The sequence below is a fragment of the Prionailurus viverrinus genome, chromosome A3, assembly GCF_022837055.1.
Source record: "Prionailurus viverrinus isolate Anna chromosome A3, UM_Priviv_1.0, whole genome shotgun sequence".
NCBI classification, from domain to species: domain Eukaryota; kingdom Metazoa; phylum Chordata; class Mammalia; order Carnivora; family Felidae; genus Prionailurus; species Prionailurus viverrinus.
Genome location: NC_062563.1, coordinates 80,326,580 through 80,336,271, shown reverse-complemented (window position 1 = coordinate 80,336,271; position 9,692 = coordinate 80,326,580).

Genomic DNA, 9,692 nt, shown 5'->3' with positions numbered 1-9,692 from the left:
CATTATGTATTGATATATAAATAAATTTGTAAGTATTGAGAGTCCCCCCTACCCTTTCTAGTCCTTCCTTTCGTTTCTTTTTTTCTTTCCTTTCTTGCTGGCTAGGACCTAGAGTACAAATGCAGAAAGGAAATGATCACAGTGGGTGTGAGAGCCAGCCTCTGAGGTAGCACCCAGTAATTCCTGCCTTCTAGTATTCACAATCTTGTGTAACCCCCACCATCTCCCACATTGTACCAGGGTTTAATGATAGCATATGATCAATAAGCATGGAACAGAAGTGACAGGTCACTTCCAGGATTAGATTATAAAATACCGTGGCTTCTGCCTTGGACACTCTGGTTTTTGCTCTCCTAAATTACTTGATCTGAGAGGAACAGGTTGCTATGTTATGGAGAAGCTTTATGGACACAGGCTTTCAGCCAATAGCTAGCAAGGAACTAGGGCCTGTCAACCATTACATGAGTGAGCTTGGAAGCAGATTCTCCAGTCTCAATAGAGCCTTGAGATAATTGTATCCTTGATCAACAACTTGACACCCTTGCAAGAAACCCTGAGCGCGAACCATTCAGCCAAATTTCTCAAATTTCTGACTCTTAGAAACTAGGTGATGTAAAAATGTTTATTGTTTTAGGGTAGTACATTATTACACAGCATGACATAAATAACTAATACAGTGGGCATCTTTGTTTTATCCATCTTTTCACCATCAAATATAATTGCTATTTTATTTTTGTTTTATTTTTTGTTTGTTAGATTCCTTTAGTTAAGGAAATTTCCTTTTATTCCTAATTTCCTTAGAGTTTTATTTTAAACATATATAGATGTTGGGGCACCTGGGTGGCTCAGCTGGTTAAGCATCTAATTCTTGGTTTCAGCTCAGGTCATGATCAGTGGTGGCTTAACGGACTGAGCCACCCAGGAGCCCTCTCCCCCCCTGTATTAACATCGCAGACTTCAACTTAGCATTTATTACAACAAATGTTATAAAGTTCAAACACATTTTTGCTATTTCAGTATTGAGTTGCATACAGACCAAATAAACTTTACATAATGACAGACATTTCCATCTATGACTGAAGACACTTGAGCCTTCCACATTGATCTCAGGGCCTACACAGGTGATTTTAAAGTTATCAAGATTATCCTCAGCTTTAAGTCTCCTTAGTCTCTGGCTCTGCTCCTCGTTCTTCCTGTGCTGATGTGGCTGTGGGAACAGCAATGGCTGCAGGAATTAAAATAGCTGTAGCAGCTGCAGCCATAGCCTCTTCCTTCTGTTTTTTTCCTACTTGTTTTGCTCCTTTTATCCTTTTGTGGTTCTTGTCCTTTTTTTCTTTCTTTTGCTTTCTTTTTTTTCTTTCTATACCCTTCTTTGGAATTCCTTGCCAGTGATGGGTTTGATGGTAGGCTTTTAGTCTTTTTGATCCGTAACAAAGGTGACGTGCTTAGGGTGACTAAGACTGGACAGGGAATGCAGGTGCTTGGGGTTTTTAGCTACTGGCTCAGGAGACTGAGCCAAATGGGGGTAAGGACTTGAGGTCTGCAGAGCTGGAGACCACCAGGAGATGGAATGCTGTTCCCAGGTAGATTGGCTCAGGGAAGACCTTTTCCTATGCTTTGTTACCAATGCAAAGTCTCGTGGTGACTTCTTTGAGAGGTGAAGAATGGGAGCCCCTGTGCTTTGGGCGGACATAGTGATGCCCTTTTTTAAGATGTGGAGAAGAAGGGTATCTCCTGTGCTTTAGAGGAGACCATTCTTGGGAATGTTGAATACTGATGTGGGGTAGGAGAAGGGGGTGCTTCCCTTTGTAGTGTTATGAAGACCAGCACCTCTGAGGAGGAGGAGAGAGAGAAGGAAAATGGATTCCTTTACTGGGTGATGAGGAGGGACTTCCTCTACTTCAAGGAAACCCTCTTCCCCTTTTGCTTTCGTGGTGAGAAAGGCCTTCCTCAAAGTCACCTCCCTCACCATTTCTCAAATGGGACCTCTTCAGTAAGTAACTCATCATTATTTTCTGAAGAGGAGGAACAGAGTCAGATGAAGACTGCTGGTTTTGTCATCTGGTTTGGTGTCTCTACTGCACAGAATCTGCAGCAGCCGTTTCGCCACGGTTACGGTGTTTAGATTCAGAAAATTTTACTTTTCTCCACTTCGGAGCTGGCGAGAGGGCCTCTTTGCTTATTACCTTTATATTTTGTCACTTTACCTAAAGTTCTCCTTGGAGATACAGAAACACGAGTTTTTCTGATATAGCCTGGCTGCTGGGGTGTTGGAGAATGATGAATTTTTGGTGGTGGAGTTGCTGGAGGTGTTGGCCGGTGTCTTCACGTTGGAGGGCTTGCTGAAGGATATAACCTACAAGTTTTTGAGGGACCTGGATGCTCTCTTGGGAGGCTTCTTTCTGATTGGACAAGACAAAGTGGACAATGAGCTACTCCTAGACAAGGATGCTGATGAATCCTTTTTTGTGTCTCACTGGAGAGCTTTCCTTTCTAAGCCTTGGTGGAGTTCTTCAAGGAAATAGATTGCCACCTCCTCAGGCATGGCGGTCTTCTAGATGAATATAATCGTGATGGGATCTGTGCACCCTCTAGGTGGAGTATGAGGAGAGTGAGATCTTGGTCAAGTCGTCTTTTTTTCCTTTTCCTTTCCTCCCCCACCCCTCTGAAAAGTTTCATAGGCTCTGGTACAGGTTTCGGCAGGGGAACTTTAGGATGTCACCAGTAGAAGTGGTGACTTGTACTGAAGGTTCTTTTTATTGTTCCTAAAGGTTCTGAGAGTGCTGGAGTTTTCTATTTTCCTGGAGCAAGGAAGGACTCTTGGTCCTTGGCTCTTGGTTCTGATGGGGAGATTGAACATGACTACACGTTATCTCATGACTGGGCAGGATTGTCTTCTAGGGAAAGGAGACATGGATTAGAGTCTTTCTGGGTTTCAAGAAGCATTCTCTCCCTTTTCTCTCTGCTGCTTTTTCTTTTTTTTTAATTTTTTATGTTTATTTTGGAGAGAGAGAGAGAGAGAGAGAGTGTGTGTGCGCGCGCATGCACGCGCATGAGTTAGGGAAGGGCAGAGAGAGAGGGAAACACAGAATCCAAAGCAGGCTCCAGGCTCTGAGCTGTCAGCACAGAGCCCAATGTGGGGCTGGAACTTGTGAACTGTGAGATCGTGACCTGAGCTGAAGTAGAGTGCCTAACCGACTGAGCCACCCAGGCGTCCCTCAGCTGCTTTTTCTTCCTTATCTCTCTTATCTTTGTTTTCATCTTGCTCTCTTATCTTTGTTTTCATCTTGCTTTTTCATAGATGCCTGTTTTTCATTCTGTCTCTTTTATTTCTTCTTTAGGTCTGGGAAAGCAGATGGTCTTGTAGGATGATGGGCCACAGTTCTCCCATAAACTTAACTCTCTAGCACTTTATTTTCCATTCAAAAGCTCCATCAGGTTGATTTTCATAATTCTGGGTTCTGGATTCTCCAAATATACCCAAGGGAGTTGGGCCAGAGCCACAATGGGATGCTCACTCTGCTATAACCTAATAAAGTGACGGTACTATGTACTTCAGGTGCAAGGAATATCTTCCATTTTGGTTCAGTACTTCACTTCCAATCGATTGGCTCAACTCAATTACAACATTCTCATCAAACCCAAGGATTTCTTTTACTCATTTTGTTCTCCAAGCCTTTGTAACTTCCAAATTTATTTTGCTCATATCTGCCAATTTTTCTAGGCATATTGCACATTTCAGCTACTTTAGTAGCTTCTGTTTGTTGCTGAAGCAAAGATCTTACTTTGCACTTGTTCTGCAGAATTGCAGGGTCATGTTGTTCTGACACCACTCCCCTATTCCAAAGTGCACCAGGCTAGATCTTTTTGAAGTTATTTTATATACTTAATATATAATTTATATTTATTTAGTGTATATTTTAATTGGTTTAAAGCCACTTAATATATTAATATAATTATATATTAACTTACAGTAACATATTTTTATGGTAACAATTTTAATTTTTTTTAAAAAACAATTTGTTTAAAGTTTATTTATTTTGAGAAACAGCATCAGCAGGGGAGGGGCAGAGAGAGAGATTGAGAATTTCAAGCAGGCTGCATACTGTCAGTGCAGAGCCCAATGTTGGGGCTCAAACCCAAAAACCATGAGATCATGATCTGAGCCAAAATCAAGATTTGGATGTTTAACCGACTGAGGCACCCAGGTGCCCCTAATTTTTTTAAGATTGTATTTTTAAGTAATCTACACCCATCTATCTCTATACCCAATGTGGAGTTCAAACTTACAACCCAGAGATCAAGAGTTGCATGCTCTACTGACTAAGCCAGCCAAGTGCCCCTATGAATTGGTCTTTTAAACTTAAAGTGATGGAGAAAATGCTAATAATGCAGAAAAACTTAAAAGTCTGTGGTGACTGCAGCTATTACATTGTGATTAGCCCAAACAAAATTAAGGAAAATTCTTCCAGTATTAGAAGTTCTCACAACTTTGACAAACAAGTGAAATTGTTACATCTTGAATGGTTCACTTTCATCTCATTAAACGTAAGGATCAACCAACATTCATTTTGGAACTATACTGTTGATCAATTGCAACTGTAGGTAGGCTACAGATAGAAGAGTTAGATATATAGAAGAGTTAAATATATGGCACAAAAACAGACACTCAGATCAATGGAACAGAATAAAGAACCCAGGAATGGACACACAATGTATGGCCAACTAATCTTTGACAAAGCAGGAAAGAATATCCAATGCAATAAAGACAGTCTCTTCAGCAGGTGGTGCTGGGAAAACTGGACAGCGACATGCAGAAAAATGAACCTGGACCACTTTCTTACACTATACACGAAAATAAACTCAAAACGGATGAAAGACCTGAACGTAAGACAGGAAGCCATCAAAATCCTTGACGAGAAAGCACGTGAAACCTCTTTGACCTTTGCCTCAGCAACTTCTTACTCAACACGTCTCCAGAGGCAAGGGAAACAAAAGCAAAAATGATCTATTGGGACCTCATTAAATAAAAAATCTTCTGCACAGCTAAGGAAACAATCAGCAAAACTAAAAGGCAACGGACGGAATGGGAGCAGATATTTGCAAACGACCTATCAGATAAAGGGTTAGTATCCAAAATCTGTTAAAAACTTATCAAACACCCAAAAACCAAATAATCCAGGGAAGAAATGGGCAAAAGACATGAATAGACACATCTCCAAAGAAGACATCCAGATGGCCAACAGACACATGAAAAAATGCTCAACATCACTCATCAGGGAAATACAAATCAAGACCGCAATGAGATACCACCTCACACCTGTCAGAATCGCTAACATTAACAACTTAGGCAAGAACAGATGTTGACAAGGATGCGGGGAGACAGGGGATACCTTTTGCACTGCTGGTGGGAATGCAAACTGGTGCAGCCACTCTGGAAAACAGTACAGAGGTTCCTCAATTAAAAATAGAACTACCCTATAACCCAGCAATTGCACTACTAGGTATTTATCCAAGGGATACAGGTGTGCTGTTTCGAAGGGGTACATGCACCCCAATGTTTATAGCAGCACTGTAGACAATAGCCAAAGTATGGAAAGAGCCCAAATGTCCATCAATGGATGAATGGATAAAGAAGATGTGGTGTATACACACACACACACACACACACACACACACACACACACACAATGGAGTATTACGCAACAATCAAAAAGAATGAAATCTTGCCATTTGCAACTATGTGGATAGAACTGGAGGGTATTATGCTAAGTGAAATTAGTCAGAGAAAGATAAATATCACATGAATTCACTCATATGAGGACTTTAGGATACAAAACAGATGAACACAAGGGAAGGGAAGCAAAAAGAATATAAAAACAGGGAGGGGAACAAAACATAAGAGACTCTTGAATATGGAGAACAAACAGGGTTACTGGAGGGGTTGTGGGAGGGGGCATGGGCTAAATGGGTAAGGGGCATTATGGAATCTACTCCTGAAATCATTGTTGCACTATATGATAACTAACTTGAATGTAAATTTTAAAATGCTAATAATAATAAATAAAAAGAATTCAATATGAAAAAAAAATGAAAGTAATATTAAAGAGTATAGTGTATTTTATTTAGAAGTTATGGGCTACAACCCTTTATACAGGCATACCTTGGAGATATTGGGGGTTTGGTTCCAGACCACTGCAAAAAGCAAATATTAAAATAAAATAAAGCGGGGCGCCTGGGTGGCTCAGTCGGTTGAGCGTCCGACTTCAACTCAGGTCACGATCTCACGGTCCGTGAGTTCGAGCCCCGCGTCGGGCTCTGGGCTGATGGCTCAGAGCCTGGAGCCTGCTTCTGATTCTGTGTCTCCCTCTCTCTCTGTCCCTCCCCCGTTCATGCTCTGTCTCTCTCTGTCTCAAAAATAAATAAAAACGTTAAAAAAAATTTTAATAAAATAAAATAAAGCAAGTCATATGAATTTTTTGGTTTCCTACCTAGTACATATAAAAGTTTTATTTAAATAAATAAAAGTTATATTTACACCATACTGTAGTCTATTAAGTATGCAATAGCATTATGTCTTTTAAAAAGTATATACCTTATTAAAAAATACTTTATTGCTAAAAAATGCTAACCGTCATCTGAGGTTTCATGGAGTTATAATCACTGATCACAGATCACCATAACAAATATAATAGTTTTAAAAGTTTGACATATTGTGAGAACTACCAAAATGTGACACATAGAGATAGGAAGTGAGCAAATGCTGTTGGAAGATGGCTGACAGACTTGCTCAATGCAGGACTGTAATTTATAAAAGTTGTAAAACACACACACACACACACACACACACACACACACACACACTCATTCACTTACCTTCCCCCAGACAGGTAGTCATTAACCATTTATCAGCATTCCACTCCTGACAGCTTGCAGCCAGCCATGGCACTTAACGATTCTCCAAAGTGTTCAATCCCAAAACATGCACTTTCCAGGGAGCTCTAGCCAATGATTGAGATGGCAGGACTAGTGGGGTCTGGTCATTTCTGACCATTGTAGAACTCTTCCATGAACAATCTTTATGCTGGAGCTCTCTTTTTATCTGGCTAAGACTTTCTCAGCATTACACTGCAGTTTTAAACTCCTCCTACATAATTATTCTCCTTTCCTGCTCTTTCCTAAAGTATCAGATTGCATCTTGGCCTATCAGATTGTATCTTGGCCTGAAGACTTTTCCTACTCCTTCTTTTATCTTTCATAGGAATTTTCCCAGTAAATAAATCTCTTGCATTTCTAACTCCTTTTTGGTGTCTGCTTCTTGTAAGAACCAAACTAGGAGAGAAAAAAAAGAAACAACCCAAGTAACCATCAACAGGTAAATGGATAAACTTTAAAAAGTGAAAAAGAGGGGTTCCTGGATGATTAAGATGGTTGGGTGTCTGACTGTTGAATGATTTCAGCTCAGGTCATGATCTCATGGTTTGGGGGATCAAGCCCCAAGTCAGGCTCTGCGCTTACAGCGAGGAGCCTGCTTGGGATTCTCTCTCTCCCTCTCTCTCTCCCTCTGTCCCTCTCCTGCTCATGCTCTCTCTCTCAAAATAAACATTTAGGAAAAAAAGAAAAGCATACAAATTATTTTAAAAAAACAAAAAACAACCCCTAAAAAGTGAAAAAAGACAATGCTAATAGTGCAGATTAAATTTAAGAATATTCCTTATCTGTAACTATTACATTATGGACAGCACAAAAAAATTTAAAAATGAAAATACTTCCAGTATTGGAAAACTATTGTCTCTTTCAGTAAAAAATACTATTCAGCACTTTAAAAGGAACAGACTGCTCATATACACAACATGAATGAATTTAAAAAGAAATTAGTATGCTGAGCAAAAACTCTGAAAGCCCAAAAGAGTACATACTTCATGATTCCATTTATATGAAGTTCTAGAACAGTCAAGGGGATGGAATGGACAATAGGCTGGGAAGGGGCACAAGAGAGCTTTCTGGGATGATGGAAATGTTCTATATCTTAATAGGGGTATGATTTCATGAGTGTATGCATTTGTCAAAATTCATCCAACTATGCATTAAGATCTATTCTCTTCACTAGGTATGTTACCTCTCAATACAAAAGTATGAAAGTTCTTCCTGTGATGATGTAAGATTTGTTATTCTTGTAGATCTGTCTGTCCATTTCTGCTCTATATACTTTGCAGCTATATCATTAGATATCTTCAAATTTAGAATATTGTTGGTGAGTGGAAACTTTTCCGCTCTTCTACTTAGATACATGACAGTGTCCTCCACACTCATTCCTTCTATTATATTCTAATCTTCCACTTGCCGTGCTTCGGTATGAAGTCTTGTCTTGCTGTTTAGGGTCAGGCTTACACCAAATCCCGAAAGGGGCACCTGTGGCCATAGAACCATCTGCATGCGAATGACTAGAAGTCCCTATTCTGGTCACTTGGGGCGTCCATACCTTATGAGCTTCTAGCTCAGGCTTCCACTCAGAATCCAGCCAGCATCTGTTCCAGTGTGCAAAGCAAGTCTTAGCCAAAACAAAGAACAGCCTGAAGGAGGTGGGAAAGTGGGGGATTTTGCAGGTGCTTACACTCCAGCCCCATCAACAAGAAAGGCTTGGTAAAAAAGGGTTCAGGGGCACTGGCTCAGTAAGGAGAGCCTGCCACTCTTGATCTTGGGGTCATGAGTTCAAGCCCCACGATGGGTGTAAAGCTTGGTAGAAAGAAAGAAAGAAAAAAGAAAGAAAGGAAGGAAGGAGGAAAGAAAGAAAAAGGAAGGAATGAAGGAAAGAAAGATTAAAAAACAGGGCTCAGACCTTAGAGATACGTAGGTTCTAGATATCACTATACCTTAACTTCATGGTGGCTATAGCTGGTTGTAGGGCTGGGGCTGAGGGAGGCTGAAGGATAGGAGGTGAGGGTAGGAGCAGCCTCAGACTGAGGTAGTAGGGACTTAGACTTCAACACACCTGCTATGTTAAGGCTAGGCCTCTCTTACAGCCACCTGACGTAGAGGGAAGTCACCATTCGAAATGCCCAAATACCAAGTGGGAGCTGTTGATGGGGTGTGTTTGTGGTTAGTGTTCGGCGTTTGCACCCTTCAACCACACCACGATGAAGGGGATGGAACCAACCAGCGAACACCTGGTTCCTACACCTACACTACCACTCACTGTTGGGTGGGCCAGGCCCCACCCAACTCTGGACTTTTATTGGTCAAACCAAGAAAAAAACCCATGTGATAACTAGAAGCCTCCTTCGGATTGGTTGATTGCTGCTAGCGCTCAAGTCAATCAAAGTAGAACATACCTCAGTCCTTCCCAGTCTCTGGCTCCCAGGGGAGCCATGTTAGATTAACAGATGCAAACCTTGCCTCTGTTCTGAGATTGCCACACAATAACATCTTCTGCTTTCCTCTTCAGACGCCGTCTCCTCCTAAAGTGTTATTTCAATGAATGAAAATGCGCTTTTTTTTTTCCCTACAAAACGAGCTGGTTCATTGGTGTAATGTGAGAAGTGTGCATTTAGGCGGTGAAGCGCGAAGCTGGCGAAGAGGTGCCCTGTTCTGCCCGCCAACCCTCTAAACCTTCAAAGATTTAGTACTCACTCCCACTATTCAGAGACGCTCGTCTCGGGTTTCCCGCAGCCAGAGGGGAGTTTGAAGGACTT